The following is a 14,717-nucleotide window of genomic DNA, read 5'->3' as shown; positions in this document are numbered from 1 at the left end:
GTGAGGAGAGACAGCAATGTGTGTGTCATCCTTGCAAAGCCCACTGTGTGCTTAACGTGCCCAGCAACATCTTTCACCCCTGGTTCTTTTCCTGTGGGAGAAGAGTTCAAACGTTCGTGCTTTACTCTGCCGTGCTCTGAGAGCACCAGGCACCAGAGAGGTTGGATTCAAATGCACATTGAGGTAGGAAAGTGAGTAGTGACAGCAAAGTGTGTGCCACTTTTGCAAAGCTCACTGGGTGCTGAAGATGGCGAGAGAGATCTTTCACTGCAGGCTCTTTGGCTGTGGGAGCAGAGCTCAAACGTTCGTTTCCTAAGCTGCTCTGCTCAGCCAGCTCCAGGCTCCGCAGATGTTGAATACAAATGCCCTTTGAGGTAGGGATGTAAGGAGAGACAGCAATGTGTGTGTCACCCTTGCAAAGCTCACTGCGTGCTGAACATGCCCAGCTACACCATTCACTCCTGGTTCTTTACCTGTGGGAACCGAGATCAAACGTTCGTGCTTTACTTTGCTGTGCTCAGCCGGCACCAGGCACGAGAGATGTTGTATTCAAATGCACTTTGAGGTAGGAAAGTGAGGAGAGAGAGCAATGAGTGTGTCATCCTTGCAAAGCCCACTATGTGCTGAACATGCCCAGCAACATCTTTCCCTCCTGCCTCTTTTCCTGGGGGAGCAGAATTCAAATTTTCGTGCTTTACTCTGCTGTGCTCAGAGAGCACCAGGCAGAAGAGATGTTGGATTCAAATGCAATTTAAGGTAGGAAAGTGAGGAGAGACAGCAATGTGTGTGTCATCCTTGCAAAGCTCACTGTGTGCTTAACGTGCCCAGCAACATCTTTCACCCCTGGTTCTTTTCCTGTGGGAGAAGAGTTCAAACGTTCGTGCTTTACTCTGTTGTGCTCAGAGAGCACCAGGCACCAGAGAGGTTGGATTCAAATGCACTTTGAGTTAGGAAAGTGAGGAGTGACAGCAATGTGTGTGTCACCCTTGCAAAGCTCACTGGGTGCTGAAGATGGCGAGAGAGATCTTTCAGTCCGGGCTCTTTGGCTGTGGGAGCAGAGTTCAAACGTTCGTTTCCTAAGCTGCTCTGCTCAGCCAGCTCCAGGCTCCGCAGATGTTGAATACAAATGCACTTTGAGGTAGGGATGTAAGGAGAGACAGCAATGTGTGTGTCATCCTTGCAAAGCCCATTGTGTGCTGAACGTGCCCAACAACATCTTTCACCCCTGGTTCTTTACCTGTGGCAGAAGAGTTCAAACGTTCGTGCTTTACTTTGCTGAGCTCAGAGAGCACCAGGCAGAAGAGATGTTTGATTCAAATGCACTTTGAGGCAGGAAAGTGAGGAGAGACAGCAAAGAGTGAGTTATCCTAGCAAAGCCATCTGCGTGCTGAACATGCCCAGCTACACCATTCACTCCTGGTTCTTTACCTGTGGGAACCGAGATCAAACGTTCGTGCTTTACTTTGCTGTGCTCAGCCGGCACCAGGCACGAGAGATGTTGTATTCAAATGCACTTTGAGGTAGGAAAGTGAGGAGAGAGAGCAATGAGTGTGTCATCCTTGCAAAGCCCACTATGTGCTGAACATGCCCAGCAACATCTTTCCCTCCTGCCTCTTTTCCTGGGGGAGCAGAATTCAAATTTTCGTGCTTTACTCTGCTGTGCTCAGAGAGCACCAGGCAGAAGAGATGTTGGATTCAAATGCAATTTAAGGTAGGAAAGTGAGGAGAGACAGCAATGTGTGTGTCATCCTTGCAAAGCTCACTGTGTGCTTAACGTGCCCAGCAACATCTTTCACCCCTGGTTCTTTTCCTGTGGGAGAAGAGTTCAAACGTTCGTGCTTTACTCTGTTGTGCTCAGAGAGCACCAGGCACCAGAGAGGTTGGATTCAAATGCACTTTGAGTTAGGAAAGTGAGGAGTGACAGCAATGTGTGTGTCACCCTTGCAAAGCTCACTGGGTGCTGAAGATGGCGAGAGAGATCTTTCAGTCCGGGCTCTTTGGCTGTGGGAGCAGAGTTCAAACGTTCGTTTCCTAAGCTGCTCTGCTCAGCCAGCTCCAGGCTCCGCAGATGTTGAATACAAATGCACTTTGAGGTAGGGATGTAAGGAGAGACAGCAATGTGTGTGTCATCCTTGCAAAGCCCATTGTGTGCTGAACGTGCCCAACAACATCTTTCACCCCTGGTTCTTTACCTGTGGCAGAAGAGTTCAAACGTTCGTGCTTTACTCTGCTGTGCTCAGAGAGCACCAGGCACCAAAGAATTTTGATTCAAAAGCACTTTGAGGTAGGAAAGTGAGGAGAGAGAGCAATGTGAGTGTCACCTTTGCAAAGCTCACTGGGTGCTGAAGGCGCCCAGCCACGACTTTCACTCCTGCCTCTTTAGGTCTGGGAGCAGAGTTCAAACGTTCGTGCTTTACTCTGCTATGCACAGCAGACACCAGGCACCGGAGATGATTGTTTCAAATGCACTTTAAGGTAGAAAGAGAGGAGAGACAGCAATGTGTATGCCACCATTGCAAAGCTTACTGTGTGCTGAAGCCGCCCAGAAACGTCATTCGCTCCTGGATGTTCAGCTCTGGAAGCAGAGTTCAAACGTTCCTTTCCTACTCTGCTCTGCTCAGCCAGCTCCAGACTCAACAGATGTTGGATTCAAATGCACTTTCAGGTTGGAAAGTGAGAGAGAGCAATGTGTGTGTCACTCTTGCAAAGCTCACTGGGTGCTAAAGATGGCGAGAGAGATCTTTCACTGCAGGCTCTTTGGCTGTGGGAGCAGAGTTCAAACGTTCGTTTCCTAAGCTGCTCTGCTCAGCCAGCTCCAGACTCCACAGATGTTGGATTCAAATGCACTTTGAGGTAGGAAAGTGAGGAGAGACAGCAATGTGTGTGTCACCCTTGCAAAGCTCACTGCGTGCTGAACATGCCCAGCTACACCTTTCACTCCTGGTTCTTTACCTGTGGGAACAGAGATCAAACGTTCGTGCTTTACTTTGCTGAGCTCAGAGAGCACCAGGCAGAAGAGATGTTTGATTCAAATGCACTTTGAGGCAGGAAAGTGAGGAGAGACAGCAAAGAGTGAGTTATCCTAGCAAAGCCATCTGCGTGCTGAACATGCCCAGCTACACCATTCACTCCTGGTTCTTTACCTGTGGGAACCGAGATCAAGCGTTCGTGCTTTACTTTGCTGTGCTCAGCCGGCACCAGGCACGAGAGATGTTGTATTCAAATGCACTTTGAGGTAGGAAAGTGAGGAGAGAGAGCAATGAGTGTGTCATCCTTGCAAAGCCCACTATGTGCTGAACATGCCCAGCAACATCTTTCCCTCCTGCCTCTTTTCCTGGGGGAGCAGAATTCAAATTTTCGTGCTTTACTCTGCTGTGCTCAGAGAGCACCAGGCAGAAGAGATGTTGGATTCAAATGCAATTTAAGGTAGGAAAGTGAGGAGAGACAGCAATGTGTGTGTCATCCTTGCAAAGCCCACTGTGTGCTTAACGTGCCCAGCAACATCTTTCACCCCTGGTTCTTTTCCTGTGGGAGAAGAGTTCAAACGTTCGTGCTTTACTCTGTTGTGCTCAGAGAGCACCAGGCACCAGAGAGGTTGGATTCAAATGCACTTTGAGTTAGGAAAGTGAGGAGTGACAGCAATGTGTGTGTCACCCTTGCAAAGCTCACTGGGTGCTGAAGATGGCGAGAGAGATCTTTCAGTCCGTGCTCTTTGGCTGTGGGAGCAGAGTTCAAACGTTCGTTTCCTAAGCTGCTCTGCTCAGCCAGCTCCAGGCTCCGCAGATGTTGAATACAAATGCACTTTGAGGTAGGGATGTAAGGAGAGACAGCAATGTGTGTGTCATCCTTGCAAAGCCCATTGTGTGCTGAACGTGCCCAACAACATCTTTCACCCCTGGTTCTTTACCTGTGGCAGAAGAGTTCAAACGTTCGTGCTTTACTCTGCTGTGCTCAGAGAGCACCAGGCACCAAAGAATTTTGATTCAAAAGCACTTTGAGGTAGGAAAGTGAGGAGAGAGAGCAATGTGAGTGTCACCTTTGCAAAGCTCACTGGGTGCTGAAGGCGCCCAGCCACGACTTTCACTCCTGCCTCTTTAGGTCTGGGAGCAGAGTTCAAACGTTCGTGCTTTACTCTGCTATGCACAGCAGACACCAGGCACCGGAGATGATTGTTTCAAATGCACTTTAAGGTAGAAAGAGAGGAGAGACAGCAATGTGTATGCCACCATTGCAAAGCTTACTGTGTGCTGAAGCCGCCCAGAAACGTCATTCGCTCCTGGATGTTCAGCTCTGGAAGCAGAGTTCAAACGTTCCTTTCCTACTCTGCTCTGCTCAGCCAGCTCCAGACTCAACAGATGTTGGATTCAAATGCACTTTCAGGTTGGAAAGTGAGAGAGAGCAATGTGTGTGTCACTCTTGCAAAGCTCACTGGGTGCTGAAGATGGCGAGAGAGATCTTTCACTGCAGGCTCTTTGGCTGTGGGAGCAGAGTTCAAACGTTCGTTTCCTAAGCTGCTCTGCTCAGCCAGCTCCAGGCTCCGCAGATGTTGAATACAAATGCCCTTTGAGGTAGGGATGTGAGGAGAGACAGCAATGTGTGTGTCACCCTTGCAAAGCTCACTGCGTGCTGAACATGCCCAGCTACACCATTCACTCCTGGTTCTTTACCTGTGGGAACCGAGAACAAACGTTCGTGCTTTACTTTGCTGTGCTCAGCCGGCACCAGGCACGAGAGATGTTGTATTCAAATGCACTTTGAGGTAGGAAAGTGAGGAGAGAGAGCAATGAGTGTGTCATCCTTGCAAAGCCCACTATGTGCTGAACATGCCCAGCAAAATCTTTCCCTCCTGCCTCTTTTCCTGGGGGAGCAGAATTCAAATTTTCGTGCTTTACTCTGCTGTGCTCAGAGAGCACCAGGCAGAAGAGATGTTGGATTCAAATGCAATTTAAGGTTGGAAAGTGAGGAGAGACAGCAATGTGTGTGTCATCCTTGCAAAGCCCACTGTGTGCTTAACGTGCCCAGCAACATCTTTCACCCCTGGTTCTTTTCCTGTGGGAGAAGAGTTCAAACGTTCGTGCTTTACTCTGCCGTGCTCTGAGAGCACCAGGCACCAGAGAGGTTGGATTCAAATGCACATTGAGGTAGGAAAGTGAGTAGTGACAGCAAAGTGTGTGCCACTTTTGCAAAGCTCACTGGGTGCTGAAGATGGCGAGAGAGATCTTTCACTGCAGGCTCTTTGGCTGTGGGAGCAGAGCTCAAACGTTCGTTTCCTAAGCTGCTCTGCTCAGCCAGCTCCAGGCTCCGCAGATGTTGAATACAAATGCCCTTTGAGGTAGGGATGTAAGGAGAGACAGCAATGTGTGTGTCACCCTTGCAAAGCTCACTGCGTGCTGAACATGCCCAGCTACACCATTCACTCCTGGTTCTTTACCTGTGGGAACCGAGATCAAACGTTCGTGCTTTACTTTGCTGTGCTCAGCCGGCACCAGGCACGAGAGATGTTGTATTCAAATGCACTTTGAGGTAGGAAAGTGAGGAGAGAGAGCAATGAGTGTGTCATCCTTGCAAAGCCCACTATGTGCTGAACATGCCCAGCAACATCTTTCCCTCCTGCCTCTTTTCCTGGGGGAGCAGAATTCAAATTTTCGTGCTTTACTCTGCTGTGCTCAGAGAGCACCAGGCAGAAGAGATGTTGGATTCAAATGCAATTTAAGGTAGGAAAGTGAGGAGAGACAGCAATGTGTGTGTCATCCTTGCAAAGCTCACTGTGTGCTTAACGTGCCCAGCAACATCTTTCACCCCTGGTTCTTTTCCTGTGGGAGAAGAGTTCAAACGTTCGTGCTTTACTCTGTTGTGCTCAGAGAGCACCAGGCACCAGAGAGGTTGGATTCAAATGCACTTTGAGTTAGGAAAGTGAGGAGTGACAGCAATGTGTGTGTCACCCTTGCAAAGCTCACTGGGTGCTGAAGATGGCGAGAGAGATCTTTCAGTCCGTGCTCTTTGGCTGTGGGAGCAGAGTTCAAACGTTCGTTTCCTAAGCTGCTCTGCTCAGCCAGCTCCAGGCTCCGCAGATGTTGAATACAAATGCACTTTGAGGTAGGGATGTAAGGAGAGACAGCAATGTGTGTGTCATCCTTGCAAAGCCCATTGTGTGCTGAACGTGCCCAACAACATCTTTCACCCCTGGTTCTTTACCTGTGGCAGAAGAGTTCAAACGTTCGTGCTTTACTTTGCTGAGCTCAGAGAGCACCAGGCAGAAGAGATGTTTGATTCAAATGCACTTTGAGGCAGGAAAGTGAGGAGAGACAGCAAAGAGTGAGTTATCCTAGCAAAGCCATCTGCGTGCTGAACATGCCCAGCTACACCATTCACTCCTGGTTCTTTACCTGTGGGAACCGAGATCAAACGTTCGTGCTTTACTTTGCTGTGCTCAGCCGGCACCAGGCACGAGAGATGTTGTATTCAAATGCACTTTGAGGTAGGAAAGTGAGGAGAGAGAGCAATGAGTGTGTCATCCTTGCAAAGCCCACTATGTGCTGAACATGCCCAGCAACATCTTTCCCTCCTGCCTCTTTTCCTGGGGGAGCAGAATTCAAATTTTCGTGCTTTACTCTGCTGTGCTCAGAGAGCACCAGGCAGAAGAGATGTTGGATTCAAATGCAATTTAAGGTAGGAAAGTGAGGAGAGACAGCAATGTGTGTGTCATCCTTGCAAAGCTCACTGTGTGCTTAACGTGCCCAGCAACATCTTTCACCCCTGGTTCTTTTCCTGTGGGAGAAGAGTTCAAACGTTCGTGCTTTACTCTGTTGTGCTCAGAGAGCACCAGGCACCAGAGAGGTTGGATTCAAATGCACTTTGAGTTAGGAAAGTGAGGAGTGACAGCAATGTGTGTGTCACCCTTGCAAAGCTCACTGGGTGCTGAAGATGGCGAGAGAGATCTTTCAGTCCGGGCTCTTTGGCTGTGGGAGCAGAGTTCAAACGTTCGTTTCCTAAGCTGCTCTGCTCAGCCAGCTCCAGGCTCCGCAGATGTTGAATACAAATGCACTTTGAGGTAGGGATGTAAGGAGAGACAGCAATGTGTGTGTCATCCTTGCAAAGCCCATTGTGTGCTGAACGTGCCCAACAACATCTTTCACCCCTGGTTCTTTACCTGTGGCAGAAGAGTTCAAACGTTCGTGCTTTACTCTGCTGTGCTCAGAGAGCACCAGGCACCAAAGAATTTTGATTCAAAAGCACTTTGAGGTAGGAAAGTGAGGAGAGAGAGCAATGTGAGTGTCACCTTTGCAAAGCTCACTGGGTGCTGAAGGCGCCCAGCCACGACTTTCACTCCTGCCTCTTTAGGTCTGGGAGCAGAGTTCAAACGTTCGTGCTTTACTCTGCTATGCACAGCAGACACCAGGCACCGGAGATGATTGTTTCAAATGCACTTTAAGGTAGAAAGAGAGGAGAGACAGCAATGTGTATGCCACCATTGCAAAGCTTACTGTGTGCTGAAGCCGCCCAGAAACGTCATTCGCTCCTGGATGTTCAGCTCTGGAAGCAGAGTTCAAACGTTCCTTTCCTACTCTGCTCTGCTCAGCCAGCTCCAGACTCAACAGATGTTGGATTCAAATGCACTTTCAGGTTGGAAAGTGAGAGAGAGCAATGTGTGTGTCACTCTTGCAAAGCTCACTGGGTGCTGAAGATGGCGAGAGAGATCTTTCACTGCAGGCTCTTTGGCTGTGGGAGCAGAGTTCAAACGTTCGTTTCCTAAGCTGCTCTGCTCAGCCAGCTCCAGGCTCCGCAGATGTTGAATACAAATGCCCTTTGAGGTAGGGATGTAAGGAGAGACAGCAATGTGTGTGTCACCCTTGCAAAGCTCACTGCGTGCTGAACATGCCCAGCTACACCATTCACTCCTGGTTCTTTACCTGTGGGAACCGAGAACAAACGTTCGTGCTTTACTTTGCTGTGCTCAGCCGGCACCAGGCACGAGAGATGTTGTATTCAAATGCACTTTGAGGTAGGAAAGTGAGGAGAGAGAGCAATGAGTGTGTCATCCTTGCAAAGCCCACTATGTGCTGAACATGCCCAGCAACATCTTTCCCTCCTGCCTCTTTTCCTGGGGGAGCAGAATTCAAATTTTCGTGCTTTACTCTGCTGTGCTCAGAGAGCACCAGGCAGAAGAGATGTTGGATTCAAATGCAATTTAAGGTAGGAAAGTGAGGAGAGACAGCAATGTGTGTGTCATCCTTGCAAAGCCCACTGTGTGCTTAACGTGCCCAGCAACATCTTTCACCCCTGGTTCTTTTCCTGTGGGAGAAGAGTTCAAACGTTCGTGCTTTACTCTGTTGTGCTCAGAGAGCACCAGGCACCAGAGAGGTTGGATTCAAATGCACTTTGAGTTAGGAAAGTGAGGAGTGACAGCAATGTGTGTGTCACCCTTGCAAAGCTCACTGGGTGCTGAAGATGGCGAGAGAGATCTTTCAGTCCGGGCTCTTTGGCTGTGGGAGCAGAGTTCAAACGTTCGTTTCCTATGCTGCTCTGCTCAGCCAGCTCCAGGCTCCGCAGATGTTGAATACAAATGCACTTTGAGGTAGGCATGTAAGGAGAGACAGCAATGTGTGTGTCATCCTTGCAAAGTCCATTGTGTGCTGAACGTGCCCAACAACATCTTTCACCCCTGGTTCTTTACCTGTGGCAGAAGAGTTCAAACGTTCGTGCTTTACTTTGCTGAGCTCAGAGAGCACCAGGCAGAAGAGATGTTTGATTCAAATGCACTTTGAGGCAGGAAAGTGAGGAGAGACAGCAAAGAGTGAGTTATCCTAGCAAAGCCATCTGCGTGCTGAACATGCCCAGCTACACCATTCACTCCTGGTTCTTTACCTGTGGGAACCGAGATCAAACGTTCGTGCTTTACTTTGCTGTGCTCAGCCGGCACCAGGCACGAGAGATGTTGTATTCAAATGCACTTTGAGGTAGGAAAGTGAGGAGAGAGAGCAATGAGTGTGTCATCCTTGCAAAGCCCACTATGTGCTGAACATGCCCAGCAACATCTTTCCCTCCTGCCTCTTTTCCTGGGGGAGCAGAATTCAAATTTTCGTGCTTTACTCTGCTGTGCTCAGAGAGCACCAGGCAGAAGAGATGTTGGATTCAAATGCAATTTAAGGTAGGAAAGTGAGGAGAGACAGCAATGTGTGTGTCATCCTTGCAAAGCCCACTGTGTGCTTAACGTGCCCAGCAACATCTTTCACCCCTGGTTCTTTTCCTGTGGGAGAAGAGTTCAAACGTTCGTGCTTTACTCTGCCGTGCTCTGAGAGCACCAGGCACCAGAGAGGTTGGATTCAAATGCACATTGATGTAGGAAAGTGAGTAGTGACAGCAAAGTGTGTGCCACTTTTGCAAAGCTCACTGGGTGCTGAAGATGGCGAGAGAGATCTTTCACTCCGGGCTCTTTGGCTGTGGGAGCAGAGCTCAAACGTTCGTTTCCTAAGCTGCTCTGCTCAGCCAGCTCCAGGCTCCGCAGATGTTGAATACAAATGCACTTTGAGGTAGGGATGTAAGGAGAGACAGCAATGTGTGTGTCATCCTTGCAAAGCCCATTGTGTGCTGAACGTGCCCAACAACATCTTTCACCCCTGGTTCTTTACCTGTGGCAGAAGAGTTCAAACGTTCGTGCTTTACTCTGCTGTGCTCAGAGAGCACCAGGCACCAAAGAATTTTGATTCAAAAGCACTTTGAGGTAGGAAAGTGAGGAGAGAGAGCAATGTGAGTGTCACCTTTGCAAAGCTCACTGGGTGCTGAAGGCGCCCAGCCACGACTTTCACTCCTGCCTCTTTAGGTCTGGGAGCAGAGTTCAAACGTTCGTGCTTTACTCTGCTATGCACAGCAGACACCAGGCACCGGAGATGATTGTTTCAAATGCACTTTAAGGTAGAAAGAGAGGAGAGACAGCAATGTGTATGCCACCATTGCAAAGCTTACTGTGTGCTGAAGCCGCCCAGAAACGTCATTCGCTCCTGGATGTTCAGCTCTGGAAGCAGAGTTCAAACGTTCCTTTCCTACTCTGCTCTGCTCAGCCAGCTCCAGACTCAACAGATGTTGGATTCAAATGCACTTTCAGGTTGGAAAGTGAGAGAGAGCAATGTGTGTGTCACTCTTGCAAAGCTCACTGGGTGCTGAAGATGGCGAGAGAGATCTTTCACTGCAGGCTCTGTGGCTGTGGGAGCAGAGATCAAACGTTCGTTTCCTAAGCTGCTCTGCTCAGCCAGCTCCAGACTCCACAGATGTTGGATTCAAATGCACTTTGAGGTAGGAAAGTGAGGAGAGACAGCAATGTGTGTGTCACCCTTGCAAAGCTCACTGCGTGCTGAACATGCCCAGCTACACCTTTCACTCCTGGTTCTTTACCTGTGGGAACAGAGATCAAACGTTCGTGCTTTACTTTGCTGAGCTCAGAGAGCACCAGGCAGAAGAGATGTTTGATTCAAATGCACTTTGAGGCAGGAAAGTGAGGAGAGACAGCAAAGAGTGAGTTATCCTAGCAAAGCCATCTGCGTGCTGAACATGCCCAGCTACACCATTCACTCCTGGTTCTTTACCTGTGGGAACCGAGATCAAGCGTTCGTGCTTTACTTTGCTGTGCTCAGCCGGCACCAGGCACGAGAGATGTTGTATTCAAATGCACTTTGAGGTAGGAAAGTGAGGAGAGAGAGCAATGAGTGTGTCATCCTTGCAAAGCCCACTATGTGCTGAACATGCCCAGCAACATCTTTCCCTCCTGCCTCTTTTCCTGGGGGAGCAGAATTCAAATTTTCGTGCTTTACTCTGCTGTGCTCAGAGAGCACCAGGCAGAAGAGATGTTGGATTCAAATGCAATTTAAGGTAGGAAAGTGAGGAGAGACAGCAATGTGTGTGTCATCCTTGCAAAGCTCACTGTGTGCTTAACGTGCCCAGCAACATCTTTCACCCCTGGTTCTTTTCCTGTGGGAGAAGAGTTCAAACGTTCGTGCTTTACTCTGTTGTGCTCAGAGAGCACCAGGCACCAGAGAGGTTGGATTCAAATGCACTTTGAGTTAGGAAAGTGAGGAGTGACAGCAATGTGTGTGTCACCCTTGCAAAGCTCACTGGGTGCTGAAGATGGCGAGAGAGATCTTTCAGTCCGGGCTCTTTGGCTGTGGGAGCAGAGTTCAAACGTTCGTTTCCTATGCTGCTCTGCTCAGCCAGCTCCAGGCTCCGCAGATGTTGAATACAAATGCACTTTGAGGTAGGCATGTAAGGAGAGACAGCAATGTGTGTGTCATCCTTGCAAAGTCCATTGTGTGCTGAACGTGCCCAACAACATCTTTCACCCCTGGTTCTTTACCTGTGGCAGAAGAGTTCAAACGTTCGTGCTTTACTTTGCTGAGCTCAGAGAGCACCAGGCAGAAGAGATGTTTGATTCAAATGCACTTTGAGGCAGGAAAGTGAGGAGAGACAGCAAAGAGTGAGTTATCCTAGCAAAGCCATCTGCGTGCTGAACATGCCCAGCTACACCATTCACTCCTGGTTCTTTACCTGTGGGAACCGAGATCAAACGTTCGTGCTTTACTTTGCTGTGCTCAGCCGGCACCAGGCACGAGAGATGTTGTATTCAAATGCACTTTGAGGTAGGAAAGTGAGGAGAGAGAGCAATGAGTGTGTCATCCTTGCAAAGCCCACTATGTGCTGAACATGCCCAGCAACATCTTTCCCTCCTGCCTCTTTTCCTGGGGGAGCAGAATTCAAATTTTCGTGCTTTACTCTGCTGTGCTCAGAGAGCACCAGGCAGAAGAGATGTTGGATTCAAATGCAATTTAAGGTAGGAAAGTGAGGAGAGACAGCAATGTGTGTGTCATCCTTGCAAAGCCCACTGTGTGCTTAACGTGCCCAGCAACATCTTTCACCCCTGGTTCTTTTCCTGTGGGAGAAGAGTTCAAACGTTCGTGCTTTACTCTGCCGTGCTCTGAGAGCACCAGGCACCAGAGAGGTTGGATTCAAATGCACATTGATGTAGGAAAGTGAGTAGTGACAGCAAAGTGTGTGCCACTTTTGCAAAGCTCACTGGGTGCTGAAGATGGCGAGAGAGATCTTTCACTCCGGGCTCTTTGGCTGTGGGAGCAGAGCTCAAACGTTCGTTTCCTAAGCTGCTCTGCTCAGCCAGCTCCAGGCTCCGCAGATGTTGAATACAAATGCACTTTGAGGTAGGGATGTAAGGAGAGACAGCAATGTGTGTGTCATCCTTGCAAAGCCCATTGTGTGCTGAACGTGCCCAACAACATCTTTCACCCCTGGTTCTTTACCTGTGGCAGAAGAGTTCAAACGTTCGTGCTTTACTTTGCTGAGCTCAGAGAGCACCAGGCAGAAGAGATGTTTGATTCAAATGCACTTTGTGGCAGGAAAGTGAGGAGAGACAGCAAAGAGTGAGTTATCCTAGCAAAGCCATCTGCGTGCTGAACATGCCCAGCTACACCATTCACTCCTGCTTCTTTACCTGTGGGAACCGAGATCAAACGTTCGTGCTTTACTTTGCTGTGCTCAGCCGGCACCAGGCACGAGAGATGTTGTATTCAAATGCACTTTGAGGTAGGAAAGTGAGGAGAGAGAGCAATGAGTGTGTCATCCTTGCAAAGCCCACTATGTGCTGAACATGCCCAGCAACATCTTTCCCTCCTGCCTCTTTTCCTGGGGGAGCAGAATTCAAATTTTCGTGCTTTACTCTGCTGTGCTCAGAGAGCACCAGGCAGAAGAGATGTTGGATTCAAATGCAATTTAAGGTAGGAAAGTGAGGAGAGACAGCAATGTGTGTGTCATCCTTGCAAAGCTCACTGTGTGCTTAACGTGCCCAGCAACATCTTTCACCCCTGGTTCTTTTCCTGTGGGAGAAGAGTTCAAACGTTCGTGCTTTACTCTGTTGTGCTCAGAGAGCACCAGGCACCAGAGAGGTTGGATTCAAATGCACTTTGAGTTAGGAAAGTGAGGAGTGACAGCAATGTGTGTGTCACCCTTGCAAAGCTCACTGGGTGCTGAAGATGGCGAGAGAGATCTTTCAGTCCGTGCTCTTTGGCTGTGGGAGCAGAGTTCAAACGTTCGTTTCCTAAGCTGCTCTGCTCAGCCAGCTCCAGGCTCCGCAGATGTTGAATACAAATGCACTTTGAGGTAGGGATGTAAGGAGAGACAGCAATGTGTGTGTCATCCTTGCAAAGCCCATTGTGTGCTGAACGTGCCCAACAACATCTTTCACCCCTGGTTCTTTACCTGTGGCAGAAGAGTTCAAACGTTCGTGCTTTACTTTGCTGAGCTCAGAGAGCACCAGGCAGAAGAGATGTTTGATTCAAATGCACTTTGAGGCAGGAAAGTGAGGAGAGACAGCAAAGAGTGAGTTATCCTAGCAAAGCCATCTGCGTGCTGAACATGCCCAGCTACACCATTCACTCCTGGTTCTTTACCTGTGGGAACCGAGATCAAACGTTCGTGCTTTACTTTGCTGTGCTCAGCCGGCACCAGGCACGAGAGATGTTGTATTCAAATGCACTTTGAGGTAGGAAAGTGAGGAGAGAGAGCAATGAGTGTGTCATCCTTGCAAAGCCCACTATGTGCTGAACATGCCCAGCAACATCTTTCCCTCCTGCCTCTTTTCCTGGGGGAGCAGAATTCAAATTTTCGTGCTTTACTCTGCTGTGCTCAGAGAGCACCAGGCAGAAGAGATGTTGGATTCAAATGCAATTTAAGGTAGGAAAGTGAGGAGAGACAGCAATGTGTGTGTCATCCTTGCAAAGCCCACTGTGTGCTTAACGTGCCCAGCAACATCTTTCACCCCTGGTTCTTTTCCTGTGGGAGAAGAGTTCAAACGTTCGTGCTTTACTCTGTTGTGCTCAGAGAGCACCAGGCACCAGAGAGGTTGGATTCAAATGCACTTTGAGTTAGGAAAGTGAGGAGTGACAGCAATGTGTGTGTCACCCTTGCAAAGCTCACTGGGTGCTGAAGATGGCGAGAGAGATCTTTCAGTCCGGGCTCTTTGGCTGTGGGAGCAGAGTTCAAACGTTCGTTTCCTATGCTGCTCTGCTCAGCCAGCTCCAGGCTCCGCAGATGTTGAATACAAATGCACTTTGAGGTAGGCATGTAAGGAGAGACAGCAATGTGTGTGTCATCCTTGCAAAGTCCATTGTGTGCTGAACGTGCCCAACAACATCTTTCACCCCTGGTTCTTTACCTGTGGCAGAAGAGTTCAAACGTTCGTGCTTTACTTTGCTGAGCTCAGAGAGCACCAGGCAGAAGAGATGTTTGATTCAAATGCACTTTGAGGCAGGAAAGTGAGGAGAGACAGCAAAGAGTGAGTTATCCTAGCAAAGCCATCTGCGTGCTGAACATGCCCAGCTACACCATTCACTCCTGGTTCTTTACCTGTGGGAACCGAGATCAAACGTTCGTGCTTTACTTTGCTGTGCTCAGCCGGCACCAGGCACGAGAGATGTTGTATTCAAATGCACTTTGAGGTAGGAAAGTGAGGAGAGAGAGCAATGAGTGTGTCATCCTTGCAAAGCCCACTATGTGCTGAACATGCCCAGCAACATCTTTCCCTCCTGCCTCTTTTCCTGGGGGAGCAGAATTCAAATTTTCGTGCTTTACTCTGCTGTGCTCAGAGAGCACCAGGCAGAAGAGATGTTGGATTCAAATGCAATTTAAGGTAGGAAAGTGAGGAGAGACAGCAATGTGTGTGT

The sequence above is a fragment of the Lathamus discolor genome, chromosome 8, assembly GCF_037157495.1.
Source record: "Lathamus discolor isolate bLatDis1 chromosome 8, bLatDis1.hap1, whole genome shotgun sequence".
In the NCBI taxonomy this organism is placed as follows: domain Eukaryota; kingdom Metazoa; phylum Chordata; class Aves; order Psittaciformes; family Psittacidae; genus Lathamus; species Lathamus discolor.
This window is presented reverse-complemented; position numbering follows the sequence as displayed.